The following is an 8,200-nucleotide window of genomic DNA, read 5'->3' as shown; positions in this document are numbered from 1 at the left end:
TTAACTCTATATTTCCCTCTACCCCCATTTTCTTCTGGTTACCCTTTTTTCTTTCTTTTTTAGCTTGTTCTTATCTCAAAAGTCTGTTCTTCTTCTGACCACTGCCTCTTTTAATCTACCCTTCCTTTCGTTATTCCTTCCCCAAATTTCTTATTCATTCTACTTCCTGTGCCCCTATATACTAAGACAGACTTCTATTCCAAGTATGTGTATACCTATTCTTACTTTTTTGAACTAATTCTGATTGAAAGTGAGGTCTAAACATTGCCCTGACATCCCCTATCTGCCATTTTTCTCTACTATACAAGTTTTTCCTTACATACATCTTTTATGTGAAGAAGTTTCCCCCATTCTTCATTTCCCTTCCCTTTCTTTTTTCTTACTTCCATTTTTGTTTTTTGGAGAGCATCCCAACATAGTTGACTCACCCTCATGCACTCTTAAGTAGAATTTTTCTAATTGGCCTAATAATGATAAAATTATTAGGAGTTACATGTATTATCTTCTCATATAGGAATGTAAATAGTTTAACTTTATTAAGTGCCTTTTGATTGCTCTTTTATGTTTACTTTTTTTTGTTTCTTTTGAGTTTTGTGTCAAAGTTTCGATTCAGTTCTAGTCTTTTTTTTTTTTTTATCAAGAATGCTTGAAAGTCCTCTATTTTATTAAAATTACTTTTTCTCTAAAGAATTATACTAAATTTGGCTAAGTTATTCTTGGTTGTAATCCTAGCTCCTTTGCTTTCTGGAATACCATATTCCAAATGCTCCTCTCCTTTAAGTAGAAGCTGCTAAATCTTGTGTGATCTTGTCTGTGTTTCCATGATTCTTTCTGGCTGCAGGAAATATTTTCTCTTTGACCTGGAAGCTCTGGAATGTGACTATTATATATTTGGGACTTTTCATTTTGAGATCTCTTTTAAGAGATGATTGGTAGATTCCCCCTAATTTCTTTTTTACCTATGGATCTAAGATATGAAGGTAATTATTATTTTTTTTTTTTTGGTTTTCTTTGGTTTAATTTTGTTTTCTTTTTTTTTTTTTTTATTCATTTTTCCAAATTATCCCCTCCCTCCCTCCACTCCCTCCCCCCGATGACAGGCAATCCCATACATTTTACATCTGTTACAATATAACCTAGATACAATATATGTGTGTAAATACCATTTTCTTGTTGCACATTAATTATTAGCTTCCGAAGGTATAAATAACCTGGGTAGATAGACAGTAGTGCTAACAATTTACATTCACTTCCCAGTGTTCCTTCTCTGGGTGCAGTTATTTCTGTCCATCATTGATCAACTGGAAGTGAGTTGGATCTAGATATGAAGGTAATTCTTGAAAATTTCTTGAATATGATGTCTAAGCTCTTTTTTTCTTCTGATCATGGCTTTCAGATAGGAATGTTTTGTTCTTGGAATATCCAGGAGATCAGTTATCACTGGGTTGAAGAGTGTGTGGTAGGGAGTACTTTTAAGGTTCCAAAGCAGTTTTCTGTGAAGCTAATTTTAATTTTATAGAAGTTCAGGGAAATGATTATCCTAGGATCATACAATCAGTAAATATCAGAACTGAGACTCAAACCTGGGTCTCCTAACTACCAAATCCAGTACATTTTACAATGTATTTGGAATAGAGAGCATTAGACTGGTTTCAGTGGATTTAGATTTCAGTTCTGGCTCTGATACTGGTCTTGGACAAATAATCCGTTCTCTGAGTTTGTTTCTCTTACCATAAAGGAGAGAGTTAGACTCAATGACCTTTTTAGCTTTGACATTAACTATCTCCCATGTGTCTCTAACCCTGCATGTTGGTTGGTTGTTGTCCTTCGTTCTCGAAGAAAACCAAAATCACTATGTTAGAGTCAAGTTAATGTATCTGACTGTGGCTGATCAGACTAACACAAGTTCAGAATGCTCTGCCATAGGTCAGGCATAAATAGTGCCTATGAAAATTTGGAATGGATTCTCTAACTTTGCGCATCTAAAATTTTTTTCTGAGCTAATTCAATTTTGCTTTGCTCATAGAGCGCACTGTTTCCATAAAGGTAAAGGGAATAGATTGTTCTGTGACAATCACAGTAGGGTCTCTCTCTTAGTCACTGCTGACAAGATTTTTTTTTTTTTTTTTTTTGGTGAGGCAATCATACAGCTAGTAAGTGTTAAGTGTCTGAAGGTGAATTTGAATTCTATTCACTGTGCCATCTAACTGCCCCATGCTGACAAGATTCTTGATATAATTTTCCTTAATAAGCTGAAGTTTCTTCATCTTTAAAATGGGGTTAATAATAGCACTTACCACCCAGTATTGTTTTGAGGATGGAACAGTTGAAATCCTCTTAACCTCTGAGCCTAGCACATAGTAAGAGCTATATAAATGCTAGATACTATTTTTATTTAATCCAACTTCTTCCATTTATAAAGGGGAGAAACTGAGGCCCAGATGACTAGGTTGGAGTAGCAACTCCTAGTTTGAATACAAGGTGCTAGGTGTGAAGCATTCACAATGGTGTTTGCTTTGCCAAAAGGTATCTTTATTTATAAGAAGAGGTTACAGAACAAAATTAAGAGGTAAATATGGCTATGGTAAATATAAAATAATATTGGGAGGCCATATGGTTAGCAAGGACAGGGGTTTTAATAATTAATAATTAACAAGGGAAAAGAAAAGTTCTCTTGTGGAACCTACAATTAACTAGGAGAATGAGGTGGGAGAATGTCATTAACCAAAAGGCTAAATCCATAGAGGAATTTAGCACCTAAAAAAGTTAACTACAACAAGGAGAAAGATACCTTGAGGTATGGGAAGAACGGTGAGAAGAAAAATGCCAGGAGGCAGAACATGCTTTGCAGGCTAAAGGAATTCAGCAAAGATGCCAAAGAGCATGGGCAGATTTATAAGAGAAATTTAACTTTGGGGATTTTGACATCATAACTTGGCTTTCTGATTAGATATAGTAAGATGGGGTTTCCCTAGACCTCCACAGGGATGGGAGTATAAGTCCGAGTTGATCCCCATCAGGGCCCTTCCAAGCTTGCCTTAGAGAGTATTAAAATCTTATTAGTACTTCAGGCTTCCTCTGCCAACCCCATCTAGTTACCCAGGACCTCATCACAAAGAGTGAAAAGAATTTCACTAAGTTAAAATCTTAAACTCCACAATTCTAAACAAAACTCATCTTTCCTCCTCAAACCCACTCCTCCTTGTAATGCTCCTGTTTCTATTAGGGCCCCCACTATCCTTCTCGTCACTCAGTTTTGCAATATTTAGTCATTCTTGACTCTTCCTTCACTCTCATACCAGATTTCTAATTAGCCAAGAAGTCCTTTGCATCTGATTTTACTCTTCTCTCACATCCTTGCTCCAATGGCCCTCATCACCTCTTCCCCAGACTCTTATGACAGTCCATTTCATCTTTCTCCCTATCTCTGGTTTCTCCCCTCTCTACTCCATCCTCCATGTAGCTTTGAAATTGAGCTTCCTTATGTGAGATTCTGACCATGTTATTTCCTTGCTCAAAAAGTTCTAGTGGCTCACTGTTGCCCCAAGCATCAAATGCAAACTCCTGTGGCATTGAGAGCCTCTTTTGAAAAGAACATTAGGTGGGCCCTCAGCTCTGAGTCTGATCCTGGTTGTGATACAGATTTGCTGTGTAGCCTTGGACAAGTTCAGAGCCAAGTGACCCTTCTGGGGCCATTCTCGTTACTCCCATCTGTTCTTCTTTCAGGTCCCAGGAAAACCAGCCTCCTCCTTTTTACTGATACATGCTTGTTTCATCTCCCAGTAGTGTGCCTTTGTATAGGTTGTACTTCCTTCTTGGAATGGGATCTCAGCTTATGGGCTAGTTACCTTCTACAGGAAGTCTTTCCTGATCCCCTAAACTGCTAACATAACCCTTTAATTATTCTGGATTTACTTTTCATCTATTTTGTACTTAAATTGTTTTAATCACTCAAATAAAAGTTTCTTCCTTTCTCCCTTCCTTCTCCCTTCTCCTTTCGCTTCTCCCTTTCCTCTCCTTTCACTTCTCCCTCCCTTCTCCCTTCCTTTCCTCCTTCCTTCTCCCTTCCCTTCTTCTTCTTTCTCCCTCCCTTCTTCTTTCCCTTTTCTCTTCCTTTCTCCCTTCTCTTCTTCTTTGGCATCATTCAGATCCGAATGTCCCAGCTCTCAGTTGTCCTTCTGCTCCGTTAAGCCCATGGAAAGGGAGTACAGTTTTTAGTTTGTTGCACTTTCTTCTTTCCTTTTCTCTTTCACTGGCGGAGTTCTTGTCTCTATAATCCTACCAGACGTGGGAGTGGAAGCTTTGCAATTTTACCACTTGGTTTTTGCTTCCAACCTGAAGCCCTCCCTTTATCCTCCTGGACTAGTTTGGCTTGGCCCTGGATGGATTATGTAATATAGGTTTTGGAAATAGATTAGATTCGTCCCATTTGGAGTTTGTGTGTGGAGAGCATAGAGAGACTGGAAAAGAGAGGAATGAAAGAGTGAATAAGGCTATCTTGGACTGCTATTTAAAATGGAGGTTCAAGAGTGAGAAGGTTTTTGGAGACCAGTGGTGAAGAAGGTTGTGGGATATGGTGGAGAAAGAAGTCTGGAGACTGCACACAAGCGGCCACACACCGAGACTGGAGCGGTCACAGGACCACAGTGACTAAAACAGAAATACTGCTTAAATGTGCATTTCTAGCAGCCCCATCTGTGAATACTTCACATGGAGCCTCTCCTTTGCAATGACGACATTGGGCCACAGTGTGCATTTACGCTAAGGTCATGGCTGTCCTTGGACCCATTTGCATGTTGAGTTAATAGACACATGCACATTAGGCTTCTTCCTCACAAAACCAGTCTTCAGCCTTGTAATCTGTGAGCCTAGAGGCATAAACAAAGTGAAGTCCAAGGAGGAAAAGAACATTATCCACTGTATGCACTCGTGAGGCTTTCTGGAGGATAGGGCATTTTGTATCTTTTTTTATGAGCCGTGAAGAGCTTGTAGAATTCCGTCTGGTGTGAGGGTCTAAGGAGGGTAACATAGGAATCCAGAGCTGTGGCTAGCAAAGACATACCTGGTGCACTATAATGGAAAGAACATTGATTCTGGGACAAAGGACTTGAGTTCAAATCCCTTATCTTTTATTTACTATCCTTGTGAACTTGAGTAAATTGTTTAACCTGTCTGGGCCTCAGTTTTCTCATCTGTAAATTGAAGAGTGTGGGTTAAATGATATCCCTTACAACTTTAGATCTTTTAGCCTATGATATATAAATAAAGAATGATTAATCGCCCAATTTAGTATGTATGTATGTATATATATTTATATATACATACACACACAACATGTGATAGGGCACAGTGTAAAATACAATTGAAATAGAGGGTAGTTCTGGATTATGAAGCCTTGGATGGCAGGCTGAGGAGTTTAGATTTTATTCAAAAGGCAACTGGGAGTCTCAGAAGGAGTTTGAGTAAGGAGTGTCAGGAGGAAATTTATGCAGAAGGAAGATTACTGGGGCAGGAGAGAATTGGGACAAGAAAACAAGACAGAAGGCTCTTGGGTTCTTCTTCAAATAGGTCAGGAAAGAGTACTCTGTCTCACCGTGTCTCTCTGTGGAATGGGCTAATAGCCTTAATGATTTCCTCCTTTACCAGGGACTTATTTATTACAGGGTATATTGGACAAAGCACAAAAAGGGAACTGTTGAATTTCTCTCTATTCCTGCTCTGCCTGATTCAAGCATCCATGACAGCTTGCTTCCCTTGGCTGTCGATAAGATCAACTCCTGTTTTAAATTTCTTCTTGGTCTAATTCCCTCCTCTCCCACAGAGACAGCTCCCTTTCAGTTTCTCCATTAACCAAAGCTCTGGCTACTTAGAGGAAAACGACCTCTGGCTCTCTTTTTAGGTGTTCCTGGTGGCTTTTTCCAAGGGGTGTGGGCCACATGGAGATTACCCGGGTGGAAAAATGACTTCAGAGGGGTGGGGTGGCTAGGAAGGCCAGGGGCAGTGAGCTGAATGATGTATCCCATGATGACAGGATGCATTCCCATACAAATCAAAAGCTTTTCGGAGCAGTGGATGCAAAACAGGGATAAACTTTGCTCCCTGAGAGGATGGAGAGGGAAATAAGGGAATGGAGAAGGAAACAATGGAATGACAAGCTTGCAGAAGTCATTATGACCGTAAAGAAGGGGATGCACAGATGCCCTAAACCACCTGGCTCCTGAATTAACTCCTCCATTATATTACAATTATGCAACTTTTGCATTTAACCTGGACCTGAACAACTGATTTCAGACCTTTTGAGTCTGAACCTCTTGTTGAAGGAAGCATGTCTGGGAAAAGGGCCAAACCAAATGCTTGCTAAGTTTCAGTGTGGAAAGTGAAAGATGGCTCAGGAGATCTGTTCCCACATTGTAATATACCTGGACTGTCAGCCCTGGCCAGAGGCATTATACAGGATGAATCTGCCCCCAAGCCTGAGTCATTTGAGGACTGAAAAGAGTGAGCATTCAAGGGATGGGCCCATTTTCCCCCCTGAGATGCGGTGACTATGTGTGTGGCTGGCTCTCAGTTATGGCTCTGTCACCACCCCTTTCTTTACCCCCACTGAAAAGATAATCATGAGTTTGGGGTTTGTGGTCATCAGATTCTTCAAGAAAATCTGTGGCTTAAGAGGAATGACCAATCAGATAGTCTTCTTTATAGGATCATAACTCTGGTGATCATAGCAATTCAAATCTGGGCTCAGACACTAAACAACCCTTGCTAGGTCACGTAATCAAAGTTTGCCTCAGTTTCCCCAGCCATAAAATGAGAATGATAATAACAGCACCTCCCTCCCAGAGTAGTTGTGAGGATCAAGTGAGATAATAATTATAAAACACTTAGCACAGTACCTGACACATAATAAATACTATATAAATGTTAGTTATTATAAGCTATTATTAACCTCTTCATTTTGTGGATGAGTTAACTCATTCCATTATACTGCACCTCCACATTTGTAAGCATTGTCTGGTATTGGTAAGTGATTGACTGGCTTTAGGGTATTAGGGCTATGGAACATGTGGTTAGCTCTTAATTATTTGCCTCTGTGACTATTGGGAGGCCGCCCTCAGCCAAGATTCAACATTTACCACCTAGCTTCCACCTGGCCTCCTCCTGGGTCCCCTCTGCCCACAGGGAATGCAAATTCAATATTACCTAGAAGGTAAAATCCACTGAAAACAGAAATCAATGAATTATTCCAGAAGAAAGAAAAAAATATTTTCTGGTGGGTTACTTTCAGAGAATTTTTTATATCAAGTCTCACCTCCTTCCATGCAGATAATTGAAAAGTTATATTTATGTCTGGTTCCCTATTCAATTTGGTCACTGCAGCTTCCTTAGATATATTGTTTTTCTCTTTTCTCTTTTTCTCTTCCTTTGATATATCGCTTTTCTCATCACATCTAGAACTTATATAGCACCTTGTCCTGAGGAGTTCTGGGCTCTTTACATAGAACAACTTATTTATTCTTAAGACATCCTTGACAAACAGGTCTGGGACAGCCACTATAATCTTTTTAGAGACAGGGAACATGGACACCAGAGCAGTGAAACAATGGATTGAATCTATGAGCTAAGCCTTTGGGAGACCCGGTAATTGCACCCCAGACCCTTCGTTGGCCTGGCTAGCACCTTCTGAACCTCAAACACCTTGCCACTTTGTCATTATTCCTTTTTAAGTTCAACCTAGAGGAACAGTCCTGCAAGGTCTGACACAGGAAAAGAGATGGTGGAGTATAAGACAGTTGTTAAAAGGGATTACTAATACCTGATCTTCCTGAGAGGGATGATGGAGTGATGAACTCACCTTTGGGGATGTGTTAACTCTTTCAGGGCCCTGAGCTACTGCCCTCAATCTAGAGCTGTTAGAATTATATGGAAGTCCACGGGGTGGCCAATGCCTGTAAGCTTTGCTACTGGGGGAAGCTGAGGCTGGTGGATCCTTGGAGTTTAGGAATTCTGAGCTGAATTAGGGCTGAAATTGATAAAATGTCTGATCTAAGTCCAGAGCCAATATCATTAGGAAGACTGAATCAGCCTAAAATAGAAAAGCAGAGAAGGTTAAAGCTTCTGGTGCTGAACTGATCAGAACTGAAATTATCCCAAGAGTAGTCACACAATTCTTGCTTGGGTGAGAATAGAGACACTCGGTCTC

The 8,200-nt window shown here is 39.9% G+C and overlaps 1 protein-coding gene across 10 annotated transcripts in view; it reads left to right on the top strand.

Moving 5' to 3' along the window:
• The first annotated feature begins 1,239 nt into the window (after positions 1 to 1,239).
• Positions 1,240 to 8,200, top strand: part of SSTR5 (somatostatin receptor 5) — a 360,218-nt gene continuing 353,257 nt past the window's right edge. For 8 of the 10 annotated variants that reach the window (XR_012484441.1, XR_012484442.1, XM_074279703.1 and 5 more), the window contains exon 1: positions 1,240 to 1,330. The gene's annotated coding sequence lies outside the window, so the exon portion shown is untranslated. The remainder of the gene's footprint in view (positions 1,331 to 8,200) is intronic. The other 2 variants (XM_074279706.1, XM_074279704.1) reach the window with 2 other exon arrangements.

This window comes from Sminthopsis crassicaudata, chromosome 1 (genome assembly GCF_048593235.1).
Source record: "Sminthopsis crassicaudata isolate SCR6 chromosome 1, ASM4859323v1, whole genome shotgun sequence".
Taxonomy (NCBI): domain Eukaryota; kingdom Metazoa; phylum Chordata; class Mammalia; order Dasyuromorphia; family Dasyuridae; genus Sminthopsis; species Sminthopsis crassicaudata.
This window is presented reverse-complemented; position numbering and strand designations above follow the sequence as displayed.